This window comes from Crocuta crocuta, unplaced genomic scaffold (assembly GCF_008692635.1).
Source record: "Crocuta crocuta isolate KB4526 unplaced genomic scaffold, BGI_CrCroc_1.0 scaffold58, whole genome shotgun sequence".
NCBI classification, from domain to species: domain Eukaryota; kingdom Metazoa; phylum Chordata; class Mammalia; order Carnivora; family Hyaenidae; genus Crocuta; species Crocuta crocuta.
In genome coordinates this window covers 2,308,425-2,331,538 of record NW_027532417.1, presented here as the reverse complement: position 1 = coordinate 2,331,538, position 23,114 = coordinate 2,308,425, and the positions used below count along the sequence as shown (strand labels likewise).

Genomic DNA, 23,114 nt, shown 5'->3' with positions numbered 1-23,114 from the left:
ACAGTTCTCGTATGTTGGGGAGCAAGAATAATTCCTATCTCCTCAAAGGTCCTTCTAGCTGGACTAAGAAACAAATTGATCAGAGACAGATTAACAGGGGAATATCAAATTTAAAAGGTGCATAGACATGGAAATTCCAAAGACAATCAGGCAAAATGAGCTATATATGTCATTCTGAACTAAGGAAAAGGTGGGTAGGGGTCTGGGATTTCAGAGGAATGGAATGCATTTCATGGGACGATAAGAAGAGCAGATGTTTGGTAATTAAATGTTTGTTGTACCATACAGATGGGTTACTCCGATAAAATCTATCTCTGTTAATAACCCTTATTCTGGGAAAGATCCTCCCCCCAGTTTAGATTCTTCTGTGTAGTTAAGGAAGGAACAAAAGTTTCTTTTGAGCCTGCAGGGTCTCAAGTGCCTTCCGTGCAAATTAACCCATATGCCAAAGTGGCACATTGTGTGTGTGTGTGTGTGTGTGTGTGTGTGTGTGTGTAAGGGTGTTCCATCCTGAATCCCTACACATACATCTGCTTATTAGACCAAGTAAAGCAACCCAATGAACTTCACTTTTCTGAAAGGTCTAGTTATACTCAAGTGTCCTCTCTACTACTTATCAAAATACCTACAATGTTTTGGGCTGAGATGTTGATAACATTTCTAGAAATTTCTGTTTGAAAAACAATTTTAAAGAGAATGTGGTAAAGAGGCTAGCAAGCCACTCAATGAAATTAAATCTTTGGAAAAACACATTATAATGTTAGAAAGGAGAATTATAAAGAGTCTGGAACATGACTGACTGTGCAGTAGGCAGAATGTGGAAAGCAGCGGGAGGGACTCCTAGGTAATGGAAAAGAGTCTATGAAAAAAGAGTGATGGTAGGAAAGGAGACACAGGAAAGCCTCTAAGACAATGTCAGCCAATTCATGATTTTGCCAAGAGACGCAGAAGCCTGATGTGAGAGTGTTCCAAAAGAAACACTCTAATTCGAGCACAAAGGAAGTTCAAATCAGGGTACCTTTAATACTTCTGACTGATCTTTTACTTGTAAAGCACTTGTGACAATAAAAGCATACAGGCTTTTAAAAGATAGCTTTGATTTTATTAATCATTATTAGGTTGTTCTTACGGATTACAAACCTCACAGATGAAAGTAGCATGAAAGAATTAATGATAAAAACTGCCATTTGTTTGAGGTAGCTGCTTGACAGCTAGTTAGCAGGGAGAGTGTGTTCTCGGGTCTCTGATCTTACTGTGGAGATGTTGGCAGGGGGAAAATGGGGTCTTGGATGATTTTCTGCTCCATGAGCATTTATGACTAGAAAGTGCCATGGTATTTAATAATAAAATAATAATTATTTTAAAGCTCTCCACTGCTGTCTTCCACATCCAAACTGCTTCTTTGCCAAGGATTAACAATGAGAATATACTAAAAATTTTTTTATCACTTCAGGGCTTTGTTAAGCCCCCTCCTTCTCTTTCTTTGTATTCCAAGTCTCTCTTTTGAGGCTAGCAAGGCTGGTATACCTCAAGGTTTAAGTAACTAAGGATGAATCTGGCCCTTAGTGATACTGGAACACAATGTGTTTGTGACATCAGCTCTTTTCCATACTATTGAGAGTTTTAGTATGTTTGAGTTAGAAGAAATGCTCAGTATTCATAGAGTTATTGGAGGAATGATAAAGAGGTAAGTGATGCTGCTGCATACAAATAGTCTATATCTGGAATGAATTTGGTTAAGATTATTATTTGTGAATACATATTCTATATAATGGAATTTATATCAGGATTTATATCTTAACAATTTTTTAAATGTTTATTTATTTTTGAGAGAGAGAGATTGAGATAGAGTGTGAGCAGGGAGGGGCAGAGAGAGAGGGAGATACAGAATCTGAAGCAGGTGCCAGGCTCTGTGGAACTTGAACTCAAAAACCATGAGATCATGACTGAGCCAAAGCCAGACACTCAGCTGACTGAACCACCCAGGTGCCCCTCCAAGATTTATATCTTGATTATGTATGTTTATATGTATATGTGCATATTTTATTATATCATATGTATACATATATAACTTAAGTCAAGACATATATCTTGATATATATAATTTACATCAAGATATATATATCTTGAATTTGGTCAAGTTTACTTTTTGTAAAGACATTCGGGGCGCCTGGGTGGCTTAGTCGGTTAAGCGTCCGACTTTCGCTTAGGTCATGATCTCGCGGTTCGTGGGTTCGAGCCCCGCGTCGGGCTCTGTGCTGACTGCCAGCTCAGAGCCTGGAGCCTGTTTCAGTCTGTGACTCCCTCTCTCTCTGACCCTCCGCTGCTCACGCTGTCTCTCTCTCTCTCCTAGAAATAAATAAAACATTGAAAAAAAAAAAGACTTTCTACATAAATGCAGATATATATCTTGATACATACAAAATAGAGCTCAGTTACCAATTTATATTCACAAATCACTCTACATACATGTGAATAAATATCTGCATTTTACATATGAGGAAATTGAGATACAAAGACATTAGGTGCTTTCTTGAGGTCTAAGAATAAATTGTGTACTCTGGATAGAGGCATAAATAAGCCTTATGACTCTTTTTCCTTCATCTATGTCCAATATTTTAATATCCATTCATTTTCCTCAGGGTTACTCAACACTAACATAGAAAGGTAGGTCATCAAGGTGTTCCCCCCCGCCGCTGAATCAAGAGCATGATATATCTTATATTTTCCTCAGAAGTATCACCACTTTATTGTTTGCAATCCACTTTTAAAATAAAAAATGGGGATCAGTTAAGCATCCAAGTCTTGATTTCAGGTCAGGTCATGGACTCACAGTTTGTGGATTTGAGCCCTGCATCTGGCTCTGTGCTGCCAGTGCTGGGCTTGCTTGGGATTCTCTCTCCCTCTCTCCCAAAATAAATAAACTTAAAAAAAGTTAAATTAAAATTACATTACTAACAAAAAGTGCTCACTGATGCTAAGGTGATAGAGATGGGGAGGCAAAACAAGATGGAAAAAGGATCTCACATTTTGAAGTGATGTAAACAGAAAAGATGCATCCCAGTCAACTCTAAAATAGATTGAGATTATTTTACCATTCATATGTGAAGCCATTTGACTGTGGTGGTCGCCAGCCTTCAATAATGGCCTTAGTGTTCTTTGCCTACTGGTATTCACACCTTACCTTCTCCTTTCCCACACTGAATCTGGGCTGACCCGTGTAACCAGTAAAGTACAGTAGAAGGCTATACTGTACATAAAGTCATGTGGCTTCTGCCTTGCTCTTGTGTATCCTTTGCTCTCTTATATTGCTTACTTTGGGGAAAACCAGTTGCCATGTTGTGAAAACATTCAAGCTTCCCTGTGGAGAGGCCCATGTGGGAAGAAGCTGAGGCCTGGAGCTGAGAGCCAGCCCCAACTTGCCAGCCAATATAAGGGATCTACCTGGGAAACAGATCCTCCAGCCCAGTTAAGCCTTCAGTGTCTTTTGCTCAGTCAACATCTTACTGAACTTCATGAGATACCCTAACCCAGAACTGCCCAACCAAGCTGCTTCTGGATTCCTGTATCACAGACTCTGTGAGGGATAATAAATGGTTACTATTATGTTAAGCCACTAAATCTGGGGTAATTTGTTACAAAGCATTAAATAATGAATACATACATGTTTCATTACTTTTGCACTTCTGTCTTGGGAAATAGACCCTCTCAGTGGTATATATATATTAGGGAGATGTGTATGGAAGAATGTTTTTTTAAAAAAACACTACTGTAATGGGATTAATTTACTTATTTATACAGTTATTCTAGGGCTTCTCCTGTACCATATCTGCCACTTTCAGTCTCCTGAGAATAAAAGGAACACTCTAATTTGCAATTTTCCTTACTAGTGTCAGCACTGGCCCTGAATTTTAGCCCACTTTCCTACTTTAGTGAATTGGACTGAAAACCTAAAGTTCTTTTTTCCTGTTTCCCTTGAGTTCCTTTTAGCAGCCTGTTTCCTCTTCATTTTTTTTGTTTGTTTGTTTTTGTTTTTGGTCCTCATCCCTAGCTCCTTTGTTTCGCTTAGTTTGGAAGGTACTTCCAACTAGAAGCCACAACAAACTAAAAATCAAAGTGATAAACAGAAGATAAAAGTCCTAAAATCTCCCAAACAGCCCGAGACTTCACAGCTTCCCAAACTGAAAAGGCAGAAAGTCCCTTAAAACCTAAAATCTTCCCCAAAAAGCCTCTCCCAAGTTATATTTATCTACTCCTTTCTACCAAAGAATCCCTTCTCCCTCCCAGGCCAACTAGTGCTTTGATGTATGACCAGCAAAATGAAAAAAAGGATCAAGAAAGAAAAGAATGCTGCCACCCCTTTAACTTAAGGTTGGGTATTTGTCCATTTTATTTCATTCATTCATTTGACAAATATAAGATACACTTACTCTGTGCTAGGCACAATTCTGAGGGACTTATCATAAAAAAAATGGAGGCTTGATCAGGTTTATATTCTAGATAGGGAAGATAGACAATGAATAATAAAAAATTAGCAAATTGTTGATATTAAAAATTGAAAAGTGTTGTGAGAAAAAATATATACATGGTGAGGGGGGTTTGCAACACTAGTAATGGGCTGATGGAGCAATCAGCTGTAAATAGTAATAGGATGGTTAGGGTAGGCCTAATTGAAAGGTAATATTGAAGAAGGTAAGTAGTTATTCGTGGGAGGGCAGTAACCTTCCAGGAGGGGAGAAAAGCCAGTGCAAAGACCCAAAGTTTGGCATATATCTGGAATGTCTGATAAACATAAAGGAGGCTGAGTGGTGTTAGAGAGCAGAATAGAAATAGGAAAGGGGATCAGGAAGATGAGAGAGGACCAGATTATGTTAGTCCTTTTAGGCAACTTAAAGGACTAGCTTGGGGGTGCCTGGTTGGTTCAGTTGGTGAACATGAGACTTTTGATCTTGGGGTCATGAGTATCTGTTGGGTAACTTTTTTAAGTTACTTAAAAAAAGGTCACTCGCTTATTAATAAAATAAAGACTTCAGTGGAAATGGAGCTCACTGCAAGTTTTTAACAGAAGAGTTATGTGCTGTGACTTACATTTTATTTTATGAATTTTTAAAAAATATTTTTTTAATTTTGATTTTTTTATTTTAGAGAGAGAGAGAGCACAAGTGAGGGAGAGAGGCAGAGGGAGAGAGAGAGAATCCCAAGCAGTCTCCATAGTCAGTGTAGAGCCCAATGTGGGTTCAATCCCGCAATCCTGGGATCATGACCTGAGCCAAAATTAAGAGTCAGATAGATGTTCAACCAACTGAGCCACCCAGGTGCCCCAGGTGTGACTTACATTTTAAAAGAATTGTTGTGGCTCCTGTGTTGGGAGCATCCTATAGGGGCAAGGAGAGGAGCTGGAAGACCAGTAAGGAGATGTATGTAGTATCTCAGCTAAGAGATGCTGGTGGTATTAGCATGGAAGCAGTGAAGGACGTGGGAAGTGGAAGGATACTGAACGTATTTGGAAGTGAAGCTTATATGTTTTCCTGAACTAACGGTATGTGTAGGGTGAGAGAAAGCTAGGTGTTATGGATGACTGCATAGTTTTGGCCTGAGCATCTAATGGGATGGAGTTGCCATCAAATGGTATTAGAAAATTGTGGGTGAGACAAGTTTAGGGGGAAGGATCAGGAGTTCACTTTTGGACACATTTTGGTTCAAAACATTTATTTAATATTCAAGTGGAGGACAAGCAGGAAGTTGGATATAGGAGTCTAGAGTCTGGGAGAGAGGCAATTTGGGAGTCATCAGCACAGAGGTGGTATTTAAGAGCGCATACCGGAGGACTCACTAGGAAGGGCGTGCAGACTGAGATAAATGACCTGAGGCCAGGATTGTTGCATTATTAAGAGGAAGGGGGGGAAGAGGAGGAAACTAGTAAAGGAGACTGAAAAAGAGCAACTAGCGAGTAGGGAGGAAATTGAAAGAGGGTGGAATTCTGGAGCCAAGGGAGAAAGTACAAAGGAAGAGAGGAATAATGCCACTGATAGGTGAAGTAAGATGAGAGCTTAGAAGTGGCCACTGGATTTATTAATGTGAAGGTCACTGCAAACCTGGACAAGGGTGGTTGAATTGTAGTGGTGGCAGTGAATGTCTGAATGGAACAGGTTAAAAGAGATGGGAGGAGTTTAGAGACTGCTTAGATAACTCTTTAAGGGTGTTGTTGTAAAGGGAGCAAAGAAAAGGTGCTGTGGCTGGGATGAGAAAAGCAGTAGAGAAGAAAATGTGATTTTCTTAACAGCAGAGAAATAATAGCAGATTTTGTTCCTTGTAGGGTGTTACTCTTTGCTTTTTGTCTTTGACCTCTCTTTTACTGTTTTACTTTATGGCTCCTTTTCATGACAGTTCCGTAGGGAGGTAAGGAAGAATTCATGTAGAATGACTTTATCTCATTTATTTTTTATTTTTATTTCTTTAAACATACTATCTTAAAAATATAAATATAGGGGCACCTGGGTGGCTCAATCAGTTAAGTGTTTGACTTTAGCTCAGGTCATGATCTCACGGTTCATGGGTTTGCCCTCCGTGTCTGACTCTCTGCTATCAGCATGGACCTGGGTGTCATCCTCTGTCTCCTTCTCTTTCTGTGCCTTTCCTGCTCTCACTCTCTTTCAAAATAAATAAATAAATAAGTATTTAAGAAATATTAAATATAGCATTAAAAGAGGTGTACAAATGGACTTCCAGGTGAAATATTTAATAAAATATGCCACAATAGGAGAAAGTTGCCAGAAGAGAAAGTCATTGTGTTGCTGGCTGTAGTAGTCTATTCTGTCAGGTGGAAGGCTCAAAACAACTAAAGAAATACTTAAAAACACTGTAGTTCTTGACCAGAGGCACTTTTGCAGTGACTGTGGACAATCTCGCAGTGTCATGACTGGGGTAATGCTATTGGGTTCCAGTGGGTAGAGACCAGAGATGCTGCTAAACATTCTATAATGTCTAGGACAGTCCCTGCAGCAAAGCATGATCTGGTTTGAACTGTCAGTAGCGCTGGGTTGCAAAATTCTGGGGTAGCCTCATCATTTTTCCATTCTTCCAGAGAGAAGCTAGAAAGCTACTACTGAAAAAGGAATCTAGAAGAGTTGTCTTTACCTATCCCATTGTTCTATATTTAGACAAGGCACAACTTTTTAATAATAATGAGGGTTCAAACTAAAAATATTTTGGTTTTTGGTTTTTTGTCTTGGTTCACTGTCTCTTTGCCCTTGCCTTTCTCCTTCCTTCTGTTGGTTGCCATTGCATGTTACAGTTTGTTAATAAACGTAGGTAGTTTCTCATTAGGGCTTATGTTATGAGAGAAACGTTGAAATCCACAGTACAATTTTGTAGTTCAATAGAGGAACAACAGTTTCTCACTGCTGATTGCTGTTCTGCATCTGTGAATATTTTGTGAAAGAAAGGATCAGGAACACAATGCATTGTTAAGCTCTGGCTCTGTCTCTCTTTTATGTGAAAGGATGAGTAGCCTCCCAGACTACTTTTGTGTGGCTTCTTTTGGCCACTAGGACTTTAGAAGAGAGCTGAACTCTTACTAATTTTATCAGGTAAGGAAACTGACCAAAGTCAGGACTGGTCCTACGTGCTTGAGCAATTTTCCTGTAAGATCAAAACTAATACAACACAACATCTTAATTATACTAGAATTAAAAACAATAATAAGATAAAAATTAAAAAAGTATTGCCATATTCACATAATTTTTTTTCAAAATCTAGTTTAATAAGAAGCAATTTAAAGTGTATTCATTTGAAGAACTTACAGGACAGGTTCTTTGTGTGAATTTTGTAGCTCATTGGCTTGTGTTTCAGTGTTCAAATCCAGAGACCCTCCCCCCACCGAAAATATAAGATTTTGAAATTGGCAGTAAAAATTTTATAAAAAATTTATTATTACTCCAGGTTTGCCTTACCAAAAACTCAAAAGTAATTTTAAAGTTTCTCCTATGGTTATGTTCATTTTATAAGTATTAGATAAAAATAAAAAGTCATAAAATGAAAAAAGAAATACTATAAAAGTTATTTAATAGACATGATACTTAACAAATTGAAGTATTAATAGTATTTTTCAGTTTGAATTAAGCCCTTTTTCCTTCTTATTCACTTTTTTCAGCCTCTTATTCACAGTTCTTTTGTTTGGCTGCACAAGAATGTCATCACAATTCTTTTTCCATGACAATGACATTGATTCTACTGATTTAACACCTTTACTATAGTGAAAGAGTATTTATCAGTGAATAAAGAAGGAACATTCTGTTGTTTAAGAAAGTCTTTTCTCATAAATAAATGTGTCCAGAGATATCTTAACTGCTTGAGTTGGATAGACTTGAAGTTATAAAGAATAGCTTTGGAAGCTACCTCTTCTCTCTTCTTCTTAACCCTGAAGAAAGTCTTACATTGAAATGTCTACTTTGTAAAACTTTATGGAAACTCTGAATTGAATAATTACCACACTTCCACACATAAACTTTTATTTAGTAATCTATAGAAACAACACAAAGACAAAAGGACATAAGCTTCACATACTTAACTCTAAGATCAAAACTCCTTCTGTTTTAACTTCTGTAAATTCTCACTGCCTGATTCTGAATTAATGCCCTAGGTAAGCAAATTAATAGCTTATACACAAGTTCATATGGGTCAAGAGAGGCATGTAACCTATTTAACCTATTTGGGAAAAACCATTTTCAAGTTTGGGGCAGCATTAAATGGTAGAAAGTCATATATATTAGAAATAATTTACTAAAGCAAGTCTTTGAGAAATTCTAATGGGCATTTTTAAAAGCTAATTACTCATAGTAAATAGACTGAAATATCCTTTGAGTATTTAGAATGTTTGTGGGTCTAGACTTCCTTTCTGTTAGTTGGCCCTATTTCATGAGGTTTATATTGCATCTTATATTTCTGAAAACTGAGGTTTTTACTATGGAACCAGAAAAATCTTGAGAATTGCCATTGTTAGGCCAGTGGTTCAATAATCATCAGACCCTGGTGATAAGAAGGTGGTTAGATGGTGTTCTTTTTTTTTTTTTAAGTTTATTAATTTATTTTTGAGAGAGAGTGCAAGCTGGGGAGGGGCAGAGAGAGAGGGAGAGAGAATCCGAACCAGGCTCCGTTAATGGCACAGAGCCTGGTGGGGCTCCATCTCACAAACCATGAGATCAAGACCTGGGCCAAAATTAAGAGTCTGAAGCTCAATCAACTGAGCTACCCAGGCACCCCAGACAGTGTTCTGGAGTAATTTTATGGGAGGACTCTTTAGGAGAGATTTCTTGAATAAACATGTAGTCCTTTAATTCCTTTAGATATGCTAAAACTTTTTCTTGGAATCAGCCAGACCTTGAAATAGCTTCTTATTCAGCTTGTGCTATTTTGGCGCCCGTAGATGCGCTTTTGCTGATTTGTGCTTAGCTGTTGTAACACTGACTGACCTTGAGATACTTGACATCATATTAAGTTCCCAGATGTTATTTCTTGTACTGATCACTATTTTACAAAGTATCTGTGTTGTGAGTACCTGATGGAGAAGTTTCTCCAAAATGTCACTAACGATAGATAAAGTGAGTCATAGAACTCATAGTGTCTCCCACTATGGGTGGACAGCAAGGAAGCTCAGAACTGAGTCTGAGTCCCCTTCTTGCTCAAGACTCTGAGATCATAAGTCATTCACTTATGTATTTATTTGTTTCTCATTGTCTCTCTTTATATATTTTGTTTGGTTGAATTGCATGTACTTCTAGAAACTTTTATTTTCTCTAAAGTTTATTTATTTATTTTGAGGGAGAGAGAGCATGAGTAGGGGAGGAGCAGAGAGAGAGGGAGGGAGAGAATCCCAAGCAGGCTCCACACTGTCAGTGTAGAGCCCGATGCAGGGCTGGAGCTCACGAAACTGTGAGATCCTGACCTAAGTTGAAGTACAGAGTTGGATGCTCATCTCATTGAGCTAAACTGGCACCCCTAGAATCTATTTTAAACTTCTTTGAAGCAAGGTCAATTATAAACAAATTAATGTTGGCTGAGACTAAATCCATAGAAGTTAAATAATCTACTCAAGTTATAAATCTGTAATTTGCAGAACTTGCATTTAAACCTAGATGTAGCCCCAAATAGTTTTGTACATGTGATAGAACACTGAAAAAATTTTGGGAAACAAATCTTCCTATGATCCTCATCTCCCCCTCCTTTTTGCATCTAGTCTTTTTCATGTATTATTCTCCATAGCTGCAATTTTATTTTATGGTCTCTTTATCCATGTGGTTTCACAATTTGAGAATCTGATGTTATCCTTGATTGTTTTTCCATGCCTCTACTCAGCCCTGATCAAGTCAGTCACTATTATTGATCCTTAGTATCTACTTTTCTGTAATTCAGAGATATAATTGAGTACTCATCATTTCTAGTATGGGTTGAATGACCTATACGCTAACAGGTCTCCTGATGTTTGGATTTACATCACCTCCAATTAATTTTTTTTTTACATTATGGCAAATCAGATAGTCCTACAAGGCAGATATAATCGCTTCACATCCCTAAAATCCAGTAATGACTTTCCATTACTTACCCGGGATAAAAAATAAAAAGTCCACAACAAGGCATATAAAACTTTCGAGGATCTGACCCATGATTACCTTTTCTACTTCATCGCCCCCCACTCTCCACATCCATTCTAAGCTTAAAGATCCTACCATTCTAACACTGGGGACACACACATTCTTTTATGCTTCTCTGTCTCTGTTAGACTAGATTTTTTGGTTATGCTGAAAAATCCCTTTTCATCCTTCAAGCCTCAACACAAATGTCACTACTTTCTCTCTGAAACTTTCCCCATCTTCCTCTCTGGCACTCCTGCCCTGCCCCTACCCTACAGGCACAGGTAAGCATTTCCTCTTTAGGGCTCCCGGACATATTGCACACGCTTCTGTTAGTTCTCCTAGACAGATTGAAAATGTTGAGGCCATCTCCTTTCTCAGTCTTCCTGTGGGTCTTTAGCTTTACTACTGCCCTGAAGCAAAAGAACCAAAAATCTGACAAAATCAGGAACTTAACATCCCAAGGTCAGAGTGTCACTGGAGCTGATACCTGCTTCCCACTCTTCTGGTGACACTATCAGGCAGTTTCAGGCCAGCCTGTCTGTACTTGGTGCCTGGGGGAACAGCACTGCATTCCCAAGCCAGTTGTCTAGAAGCTTTCTGCTCTTTCCTAGGGCTTCTTTCAGTCTTTCTGTATCTTGACTTCATTTTCTTGGATCAAACTTGGCTTTGTTTAGGTGGTCACGTGCCTGGATTGGGACCTGAGTTTTGGATTGCAACAAAGGACTGCTGCCTCGCGGTGCCTGGAGTCTGCCATGTGTCTATTCACTTTCCCCTTCTCTGGGTCCCTCCGCTTATACCACTACTAGGCTATGAGGGTCCCTCCTTGAGGGTCCTGATTGTGTGATATTTATCTTACAATACAAAATGTCTGGTGTAACTCTGGGCATGTCACAGAGACTAAATGAATACATTATTGAATAAATCAAACATACATATTTATATTTTATATATTCTTCATAATTTTAATGGTTTGATGATAATTTCATTCTGTTAACATAAATAACATAATTAACTGAATTTTCTAGGATTTCTCTGCAAATACAGAGGCTTAATAAACATCTGTCCCTGTGTGTGTATGTATGTGTGTGTTTACTGTGTTGAACTATGGGTTTAGGTCTAACAAGTTAAGTGTGGCCCATGAAAAAGAAAGTGAATTTGTAATTAATATATCTAGGGAACTGTACTGATTGGTTAGTAGAAGATCGAATGTTATCTCCAAATTGTAACACTATTATCTTGTAATAATATTATAAATTATCAGAAAGTTCACTAGAAAGTTATTCCAAGTTCTGATATGTAATAATAGCTTGAGTTCTAAGAAAAAAAGGTACAGAAGAAAGTGGTGCTAAATTATATTCCTTTAACTAGGACTCCTAAAGTTTATATGTTCATTTTTCTTTTTGTCGTATTCTTCCTTTATTGACACTACATTTTCACACGAGTATGAAATTAAACTTTAAACATCTTAAAGTAGAGACTTCTAAATCTTTATCTTAGGGCCTAACACTTAGTAAATGTTCAGTAATAATTAGTTGAATGAATAAATGAGTGAATTTTGAGATGTAAGGGATTTTTTTTTTGTTTTTTTGTTTTTTTAGGTTTTTTTTTGCAATGAATGGATAGAGTTCTCTTGCCTGCCACTGAACTGAGACCATAGAAAGAACTCAGAGCAGGTGTTGCTGTTCCCATATGTAGTAGGAATGGTTCCCCAGACCATGTCTGAATAATCTGTACTTTGAATACTATTTCTGGATAATCAGGAACTGTTACTGTTTTTATTTCTTTAAGANTTTTTTTTAAATTATGGGGTGCCTGGATGGCTCAGTCAGTTAGGTATTGAAACTCTTGATTTCGGCTCAAGTCATGATCCCAGGGTCATGGCTCCGAGCTGAGTGTGAAGCCTACTTAGGATTCTTTCTCTCTCCCCTTCTCTTTCTGCCCTCCCCCAAATCACGAATGGTCTTTCTCTTTCTTTCTCTAAAATACAATTTTTAAAAAGTTTTTTTTTTTTTTATTGTAGAAAAAGTTGATTCCATGATCTATAGGAAATAAATAACTTCTGGGTCAGGGCATTTGAGATGTTTCTGAAACACTGAGAATCTGGTGTGTTTAGATAGGAAAATTCTGATTAAAAATATAGACAATGGGATGAAGGTGGTGACTCAAGCATGAAAGGCTGCCCTTAGGCAGTGTCTTTCCCAGAGAATACATCACTGTCACCTAGAGATATTCTTTAGTTAGTTGCTAATAAATGGCTTTTCCACATTTGGAATCTTTAAATTTCATTACTCTAGAATTATTTCTGAAATACCTGGAGAGATATTTTTCTCTTCCCTTCCACCCTCCCTACTTTCCTTCCCTCCTTTGATATAATTATTTTCTTATTTTGGGTTAGTCTTGGTTAACAAAAAGTAATTTATTGAAAATGGTCTCATTAAGAACTGTAATACCAAGTACAATTTTAAGGATCATCAAATGAATTTATATATTATGTCTTGAAAAACTAGCTTGATATGCATTGCATTATTATTTAACATTGTGATTTTAATTTTATTTTTTATTAATATGATGTAAAAAAAAAGGTATATTCCCTGCCCATCTCTATTGCATTATTAGCATTCTTCCAAGGTATAAAACATTTATAATTGTTAACTCATTAATCTTCAGGAGGGAGAGAAAATTTGTAGATGTTATTTTTACCATTTCAAAAGATAAGAAAGCATCTTTACCAAAGAATTTTTGTTGCTTACTATCAATTTATGTATCACTTGAAGATTTCATTATAATTTTGAATGTCAGTTTACGTTTGACATATGGACACTTTTTTAAAAATATGGACACTTTTTAAAAAGGTTGATGTACAAATGAAATATTATTAATACTGAAATTCAGCTTTCCTAACTTTTAGTCTTATTTTTCTACTCTGTAGATAGTCAGATATTATGACACAAGATAAGGAAAATTCTATCTTTTAACATTTCTTTTCCCTTGAAGACACTAATGACATTTGTATCTGACTTACAGACTCTCATGCTATATTTAAACATGGCCTTTTTTTCCCTTTTGGAACTTCATTTTTCATTTCAGTTTTTTGAAAGCTGATATATTTCCATTTGTGATGTCAGTTTTTCTTACTTTCATATTGATTGTGAAATTCATGTGACTGTGGTTCAGCACATTTTTAAAATAATGTAAATTATTTTACATTATTTTATTATTTTATATATTATACTTGAAATAGTCATCAGTATTGAAGTCTGAAATTTTAAGATAGTTTTTAACCAATTTCTGATTATCAAGCTGTGATGTGTAGTTAGAAGTCATTAGAGATAAAACTCCAGGGTGTGTTAAAAATGAAAGAGATTTTACAAATGGTTTAGCTTAACTTCCTTTCAGATGAGTAAACTTAGGCTCAGAGAGATTAACATTATTTTCCCATGTTACACAGCCAGAACTTGGCAAGTCTAGATTAAAATTCAGATCTGACTTTTAGTTCAATGTTGCTTTCACCACATGCTCTGGAATTGGCTCTATTGTTTATGGATGACATCGCAGATGGAGCAACAGAGGTCTTGCATCTATGTCCTGGAATTAGAGTGGGGTGTGTGTGTGTGTGTGTATACGTGCACATGCAGATATCCACAATACAAGAAAGTAGAAGAAAGGTGCTTTAACTTTGCTTACACATGCCTTAAGTATTTCCATACCTCCTTGAGGTTGCACTTGTTAGCATTTATCAAACCATTTTAATTGTATGTATACTTACTTTTCTTCCCTACTAGACCATAAATTTCATGCCTTGTTCATAGGTGTATCTTTGATGGCTACTAGCAAAGTGTCTTACTCACTCTTGGTACTCCACAATGATTTGTTGAGGAAATGAATTTTTTTTAAGATAAGAAAAACATAATGGAATGGAATAGGTTTGGGGATCAGATATCTTATTCTAGAAAGAACAATCTCACATCCCAATTCAGTTTTCTATTATTCCTGCTCACATGTTCCTTGAGATGATGTTTCTTATCATTTTCAACATTTCCCAGAGCCTACCTGCTTTCTTTTTTTCTGGACTTTGGGGTCAGACAGATATGTGTTCAAGTTCCAGCTATATGATCTTGAACAAGTTACTTAACCTCGTTGAACTTCATTCTCCTTATGTGAAAAATTGAGACAATAATAACCTACCTTACAGACTATTTTGTGGTAGTCAAATAACATAATAAATGGCGAAGTGTATAGCATTATGTTGTGTGTAATAGGTGTTCAATAAATGTTTGTTTCATTTTCCTTTCTTGTTTTCTCCTACCTCTCTCTCTCTTTGCTCCTTCCCTCTTCCTCTTTCCTTCCTTCCATCTTTCCCTTTCTTCTTTCCTTCCTTCTTCCTTCCTGCCTGCCTGCCTTCCCCTACTTCCCATTTTCTAGAAGTGCGGGAACTGCAGAAAATTAGAATCATATTCAAAGCTAGCTTTTTTACAGCAAAGGTGCTCTACCCAGCTTGCTTCCAGGTCAGCTTGTGTTCTTTCTTTCTTTCTTTCCTTTTTTTTTTTTTTAATGTTTATTTTTGAGAGACTGAGCACCAGCGGGGGAGGGGCAGAGGGAGGGAGGCGCAATCCAAAACAGGCTCCAGGCTCTGAACTGTTAGCCCAGAGCTCTGTGTGGGGCTTGAGCCCACGAACCATGACCTGAAATTGGACACCTAACTGACTGAGCCACCCAGGCGCCCCAAGATCAGCCTGTATTTTCCTACTTCTTTTCTCTGTCCCGTTTGTACCCACAGCTGACTATATTTACATTCAGTTTTCCACACTGGCCTGAAATCCAATTACGCTGCCAGATGTCTGATTCTCAGCATGTATTCTGTATCAAGGTAGCAAGAGAGGAAAAGAGTGAGACCCGGGAAGCCCAGGAGTGCCAAAGGCAGTAAAAAACACTCCAAAAGGTTGTGTTGATTGCAGAATAGCTGTTCCAGGAACACAGTCTTTGGAATGACATTCAGAGCTCTTTTAAAAAGGAAAAGAGGAAGGTCACATCAGGCTTTGTTGCAAAATGATTCTAATCAGGATTTGAATTAATATTTAAAACAAGCCCAGCCTGAAAAGAAGAGCTAAGCTACCTAACTGAATACAATAATAATAATAATAAGTTAATTATCAAAACATTATCTGAAGGAAAGGGCTCTCCTGACATAGGCAATCTTGCCTTATCACAGGTGAGCTCTCAGTGGTGAAGCAACTACTGATGAGGTTCTGATTATATAGTGGATCAGCTGATGGAGAGTATAGAGTCTTTAAGAGTGTTCGGCTCAGAGTGAGACTATTTTATTTCTAATCTTCCACTAACTAACTAATTTGTGACTTTGAGCCCTCAGGTTGCAAAATTTATTGGTAAAACAAACTGTTATATGCTTGTAAATTGTTGCTATCGATATTATTTCTTTGGTTTAAGGCCAAAGATCTGTTGAGGAGGGTAGTAGGAGAGTTTACCTCCTTTGAGAACCTCTGCTGTAATGAAAGAGATAGGCCAGGGAGATGGTTGTCTGTATACCTCTAGACTTTCTGGTGGAGTTACCAAGAGATTACAATAAAAAAATCACAAAATTACTCTATTCCAAATTGAGTTTCCTTTCGTTCATTAAGCATTTTATTGAATGATTCTCCATGCACTGTGCTGGGCTCTGAGGGTGCAGAGATAAGTATGACTTGATCTCTACTTTCAAGGAACTTGCTTTCTACTCAAGGGAGAAAGCAATGCCTTACCGGTTCATTTTCATACAAAGCTGAGTGCAACGATTATTTGGCAAGTTGATTCAAATTTCAGTGGGACCGCAAAGGTATGACCTTCCCATTCACCCTAGGGAGTTAGTTGAGAAAGGTGTAATCATAGGAGACTATATTTCAAATCATCAAACAAAATTAACCTTGCTGACATCTTAACTGTAAAATGTTGACACTTTATTCCCTGCCTATATTATTTTTACTTTATATGTACATAATTTTTGGATCTGATTAATGTTTCTCTAATGCAGTGGTTCTCAAAATGTCATCAGCAGCATCTGGGAACTAGCTAGACATCCAAATTCTTGGGCTCCCCCTCAAGCCTACTGAATTGGATGCTCTGGGGACAGGACACAGCCATCTGTTTTTAAAAGCCTTCTGACTCCCCACTAGAATCATGCTGAAGTTTGAGAACCACCGCTTTAATAATTCACTGGTTATTTCTCAAATATTTTATACAAAATATTTTTATAAATAAATTTGTATAAAATGTTTTAAAAAAGCAGGATATAATCTATATAGTTACATGAATTAAGCACGTGCCCAGTATCTTTATACATCATCTCATTTAATCTTCGCAATAGCCCTGAGAAGGGGCTTAGTGGCTCTAACTTCTGGGTTAGTTTCTAAATACCTGTGAAGCATAAGTGTATTATTTGTCTAGGCCTTGCCTCAGACCACTAAATCAGAGACTCCAGAGTTTCTAATTTGTACCATGATTGAGGAGCATTGAAGTACTTATTTGTGTATTTTACGTACATAAAAATTGAGGTTTGGAAGTGATACATAATTTGACTAGTATTCTGTTGTCTGATGAGGCAGAGCAAGTATTTTATTATTTGTTCAGCAGATATTGACATTGAATAACTACTGAGACTGACATCAAGGACTGTGCTTCTAATTAGTCAGATAAATTCTTCTTATATAATCTACAAGAAAAAAAGTGTTTTTTTTTAAAAGAGAGAAAGGTAATATTTGCAAAATGATTTACAGTTCCTTTACAAAGCATAACAACCTTGTAATGTTGTTATCATTGCTGTGTTACAAATTAGGAAACCAAGGCTGAGTGAGATGAAGTGATTTGCCTAAAATTACACAGCCAGTAAGCCTTAGGGCCAAGAATGTGAATCCAGACTTTTTGACTCTGTATGTCAGCTTTTTCCCATTCCTCTTTACTGCATTTATATATATAAAATTAGAATAAGGAAGCTAGATACATGACATTTACAGGACTATTTACCTTCCTTATCATTAAATTTACTTAGAAATTATAAACAAAATATAATTAGTATAATATTTATAGTTGGAATTTATTTTCCTAAATCTTTTTTTCATGAGGTTAATTTATTTACAGAGAGACAGAGAACATGAGTGGGAGAGGGACAGAGAGAGAGAGAGGGAGAAAGAATCCCAAAGCAGGCTCCTTGATGTCATGCAGAGCCCAATGCTAGGCTTGAACCCACGAACTGCGAGATCATGACCTGAGCTGAAACCAAGAGTCAGGCACTTAACCAACTGAGCCACCCAGTCATCCTTATTTTCTTACATCTTAAAGAAAATGTGTGAATTATCTATCTTCTAAATATAAGGACTCTAGCCTTTCTACTTAACTAATTGATGTACTGTACTGTCCCAATTCATTGCAAATACATCTGCCAATTTTATTTTATTTTTAAAAATATACTTTATTTTTTTAAGTTTGTTTTGAGAGAGAAGGAGAGAGAGAGAGAGTGCACGCTCTCACGCGCGAGTGAACATGTGCTTGTGCACGTGCAAGCAGGGAAGAGGCAGAAAGAGAGGGAGAGAGATAATCCCAAATAGGCTACCTGCTGTCAGGGATTATCTAACTGCATGGAGCTCCACAGAGGGCTTGATCCCATGAACTGTGAGATCATGACCAGAGCAGAACCAAGAGTCTGTTGCTCAACTGACTGAGCCACCCAGATGCCCTGCCAATTTTATTGTGGTACAGATTTTATATTCTAGTGTGGTATGGTACCTGGACTAGTCTGCTAGTGTAGCAACTGAAGCTGATGGGTTTATTTACATTGGGAAGAGTGCAGTTAGGATAATGTGCTGCTCTTTCTATTGACCTTTAAGTTAACTTTGCCTTATGCCCTTTCGACCTGAGCTGAATCACAAAAACAGTTCAATAAAAGAATAGTTTCTAAAGGAACAGAGTCATTTAAGGTGAGGGCTTCCAGCCCCTTATTTTGGATTTCTCCCTTCAGAGTACTCTGGAGGCAATTCAGAAAGACAAAGTCCCATTATAGTAGCTTTATTCAAAAGTTACTATATATATCTGTAACAACATAAGGAATGGGAGATAATTTATTGTCTTAAAATTTGGAGAATTCAAAGCTTAGGACATTGGGTGACAATTACCTCCTGTGTGTTAGACACAGCCCCACTGGATTTACAAAGTTGGTCAGATCATCAATCCTGTCATCTGTCTCTGGTCTATTTGGAAGAGAGATTCATTTAAGATCCTTTGAAGGGAATTTATAGTAATTGAAAGCAACATGGCATTTCTTTCTCTTCTTTTTTTTTAATGTTTTTTTTTTTTTAAATTTTTATTTCTGAGAGAGAGAGACACAGAGAGACAGAGAGAGAGACAGTGTGAGCAGGGGAGGGTCTGATAGACGGAGACACAGAATCTGAAGCAGGCTCCAGGCTCTGAGCTGTCAGCACAGAGCCCGATGCGGGACTCGAACCCACGAACCGTGAGATCGTGACCTGAGCCGAAGTTGGACGCTTAACTGACTGAGCCACCCAGGCGCCCCTCTTTCTCTTCTTTTATAGGGAGGGAATGGAGATGCTTTTCTCTTCCCCAAACGAAGTGTTGGGGAGCCCAAGAGCACTGCTTTTAAAAGTTAGAGTTATCTAGTGTTATGCCGGAGACACAGAGACTAACGGAGACCACTGAAGCCGAATTAAGGGAGTCTTTATTACCGGCTGGGACCGCACAGAGTTAACACAGAACTCTAAATGTGCGGCCCTGAGTCCAAGGACTTAGGGCTTCTTATAATGAGCAAGCAGGCAAGTGGGCAGTACAGAAGCAGAATTCAACGGTTATTGTAAAAAGGCTACAAAGTGATAAAGGAAGCAGCCCTTATCCTGGTATGTAGGAAAACATTCGTTATTTTGAAGGCAAGGTTAAGGGTTTGGGGGAGTTTCAAGGAAATAGCCATTATCTCAAGGACAAAATATGCAAACTGTGTCATAAATAATCATTAACAGGGAACATTAACCCTTGTCTTCTTATTTGTTTATTTTCTTGCTCCTAAGGATAGTCATGTAGCCCTCCCAGTGCAGGCCCAGAAGGTAAACTCTGGGTCAAGATGGACTCAGGCTTGACTGAGGCTAAATTCATGTGCAACACTAGGAATCGGTGGATTGGCAGCTCTGCCCCTGGCCAGACATTTGCAAAACTGCAGAAACTAGCAGGCTTTCCCCATGCCTCTATCTTAGCAGAGTGTGAGCATTTTCTTGAAGGAACCTGATGTGCGGACTCCCATAACTTTGGGCAAAATATCATCTTAACAGGTCTCTGCTTCTCCTGTGGAGAAGACTTAAGCTAGGAAACAAAGTGGAGCTGCCCTTGACTGCAGGGTCAGGAGGGTCGGCAGTTTCTCAAACTGCACTAACATTGTAATTTCTGTGAGCCAAGTGAATCCAGTCTAAAAGGGCTGCTTCCTAGGGCAAAGCTGAGAGGGGCTGTATTATAACAGGTTTGTTGAAGAGTTCACTGTCCATTAAAGGAAACATACAGACCAAAGGACTCCACAGACATGTCTTGTGAGATCCAATATTTGGAAGCTTGTCATGCAGAGTGCACTTAATAGTCAAATGAGAATTGTAAACAAGACTTTTGTTTTAGATCCCTGCATCTTCCAGGATCCCAAAATGAAAGGGGCAAAGATGGGGGTGGGTTAGGAAGGAAGAAAGGAGCATGAAAGAACAGAACAGAGCCTTCCTCCACATTTTCCTTCTGCTTCTCTTCTCATCACCAGGAGTCATTTCTGAGCAAGTGGGAAAAGAGAAGCTCCAAATCTTATGAGATTAATGCTTTGATTTAGACAAGACTGAACTTTTTTTTAAATACCTGATAGTGAAACAGTTATGAAAAGATATTTGAAAGAGATGTTGTCAAAGAGTAGAGGAGGGCAGACCTGACAGTGTTTGGATGAAATGATGAGAGAAAAATGAACTTCTTTCTTGATTGCTGCTCAGTTCAGTTCATGACAATAATGAATAATGAAGGCCCCACTTTTTTTTAACAGATAAATTGTAAGGAAAAGAAAAAGATGGAAGAGGATTCTGCTTTCTGAATTGTAAACAATTTAGAAAGCTAATGTATAGGATTGCTTCGTTTAAATGAGAAGCTAAATTAGATCATATCTATGATACCTTCAAACCTCAAAAATCTATATATCTTTTTGGAGTGTATGTGTCACTTTGTAATAGTTTGTGCCCAAGAATAATTTGTCAGCTCCAAATATGCTTTTGTATATAAGTGGGGCTCATATACTATTTTTGGAATATTGGCTACCTTTCCCATACAATCACATCCCATATGCATCATTTTTATGAGTTATGATAGGAGACTTTTCATTATAATTCTGAAATTACATTCTTCATTGCTGACAATGCAGCTTTAAATTGTTGGTCCTAATTGTGGTATTAACTAGTTGGCATTTTTATTATTTTATGCCAGTGGGCCTAAATGACTCAAGCCTTTTGAACATAGGCCAGTTCATTTAACTAGCTCCGTCATTTCTTTAAAGCCAAGATACAACATGGAATAATTTTAACAGATATATTCTATGACCAATTTTTAGACAATGAGCTTTGGTTTTTGAAAAGTTTGATCATACATTGTAATATAACGTGTTAGGCTCCCTTGCAATTTCTGTTTTAAGCCTCTGTCTACTAATCCTAATGGTATCTTTGGGTAATGAAAGAATTAAATCATTGGAGTCATTATATGTTGAATTTGGCTGCTTTCATCAGCCTTCAGGGTCTGGTCTGTCTGAGTTTTAAATGGGCAAAATTGAATAATATCATTTGTTTTTAAAACTTTCATTGCCTTAGGATATTTCTAACTTTTTGACATATACTTGCAGCGAGGCGTCATGGGTGGTAGGTATATGAGAAAAAGTTTTTTCTGCCCATAGGCACTAATCCTATCTTTAAGGTTTTGATTAAAATAATTATTCTCTGAAATATTCTAAGTTACTTACCCTAATGCATATTCTCTCTAGGTCCTACAAATCCTTTAGCAGAACTAACTCTGGGATGTCATGTTCTGCTAATAAGCATGTTCTGGTAATAAGCCTGGTTATCTAATGCTTACTCTATTTCTTCTCCATGTACAGAGGACTCTGGACTATATGGTTGAGACAACATAAGAAAACACAAGTACTTTGTATATGACTCTCAAGTTGCAAGTTTTAGAGCTAATCATATGATAAGCTCACCCTCTCTGTTTTAGGGGGTGGTAATTTATTGTTCAGGATGCTGCAAATTTTGCAGCATCTTATTGCCTAGGCACATAGATCCTACAACTGTCCATAAATATTCTTTAAAGGTTAACTTCAGATTTTGCCGTTTTACTTTTTGCTTCTTATAATAAGAGTAGTATATCTGGGACTTAGATTTGCATCATTTGGCCCTAGAAATATAATCTTCTTACTCTAAGCTGTAGATAGTTGGTTTTTTGTTTGTTTGTTTTGTTGTGTTATGTTTTGTTTTGGGAAGTGTCTGGATAACACTCTTTGCTTTTAATGTTTTATAAATATATGCTTATGTAATATTATAGAGATATGCTTATCAGATTGTTTCCACTTTTCAAATTGTAAAAATACACAGCCAGAATGGTATGGTATACCAACTCTTTACAAGCTGAATTATTAACATACAAATGCTTGACCTGATATTGTAAAGGCTAGCCTTTTGTATTACAATACTCTCTGAATTCTTTTTTTTTTTTTTTTNGAAACAGACTGACTACTTTTTTTAGTGTAGATAATTGAATTTTGGCTGCTCAAAATTTTCTCTTTGTTAAAGCAAAGTCAAGTCATTTTAGATTTGTTCTTTCATATATTCTGGCTTCTCCAATCCCTACGTATTGAGAAAACCATTTTCATCTTCTGTCATTGCAAAAACATTCCAAGGTCTTAACCTACTATATATGATTCTTGACAAGAGGTGTAATTAGTAGGAAAGTCATTTCTTAAATGGACTGGGTCCACGAAAAAAATGGCATTTATTTAAAATTCATGATGAATAGGAACATATTAGTATTGGGAAGGGAGTAAAGGTGATCTTTTAAAAATATTTTGCTTGGGGCTTAGAATTTATTCTTATTCTATAGCTTTTGACTTAAATTTATATATTTTGGCCAAATCTAGCTGATTCATCAAAGCATTTCCCTTCATTCTGAATTTCAGTAGTTTTCCAAGTGTGATACTGAAGAGCCAAAAATTAAGTCCTCCATTAAGAGAAAACTCGGGCTGCACGTAGCTCCAGTCCCAGTCCCAAGAAAAGCCTCAGATTGTTCAAGGCTAAAGCCATCCTCGGACCGCCCTCAGTTCAGCTAATCAAAAAGAAAAAAAAAAACATTCCTATGGTCTGAGTCAAGGCTGGGAACTGCAGATACAAACTAGCCAATTTCTCACCACTTGCCTGAACCCCACGTGGGCCCTTT

At 37.3% G+C, this 23,114-nt stretch overlaps 1 protein-coding gene across 3 annotated transcripts in view; it reads left to right on the top strand.

Annotated features, from left to right (window-relative positions):
- The first annotated feature begins 1,626 nt into the window (after positions 1 to 1,626).
- Positions 1,627 to 23,114, top strand: part of SLC44A5 (solute carrier family 44 member 5) — a 405,392-nt gene continuing 383,904 nt past the window's right edge. For all 3 annotated transcript variants that reach the window (XM_077778996.1, XM_077778999.1, XM_077778998.1), the window contains exon 1: positions 1,627 to 1,687. The gene's annotated coding sequence lies outside the window, so the exon portion shown is untranslated. The remainder of the gene's footprint in view (positions 1,688 to 23,114) is intronic.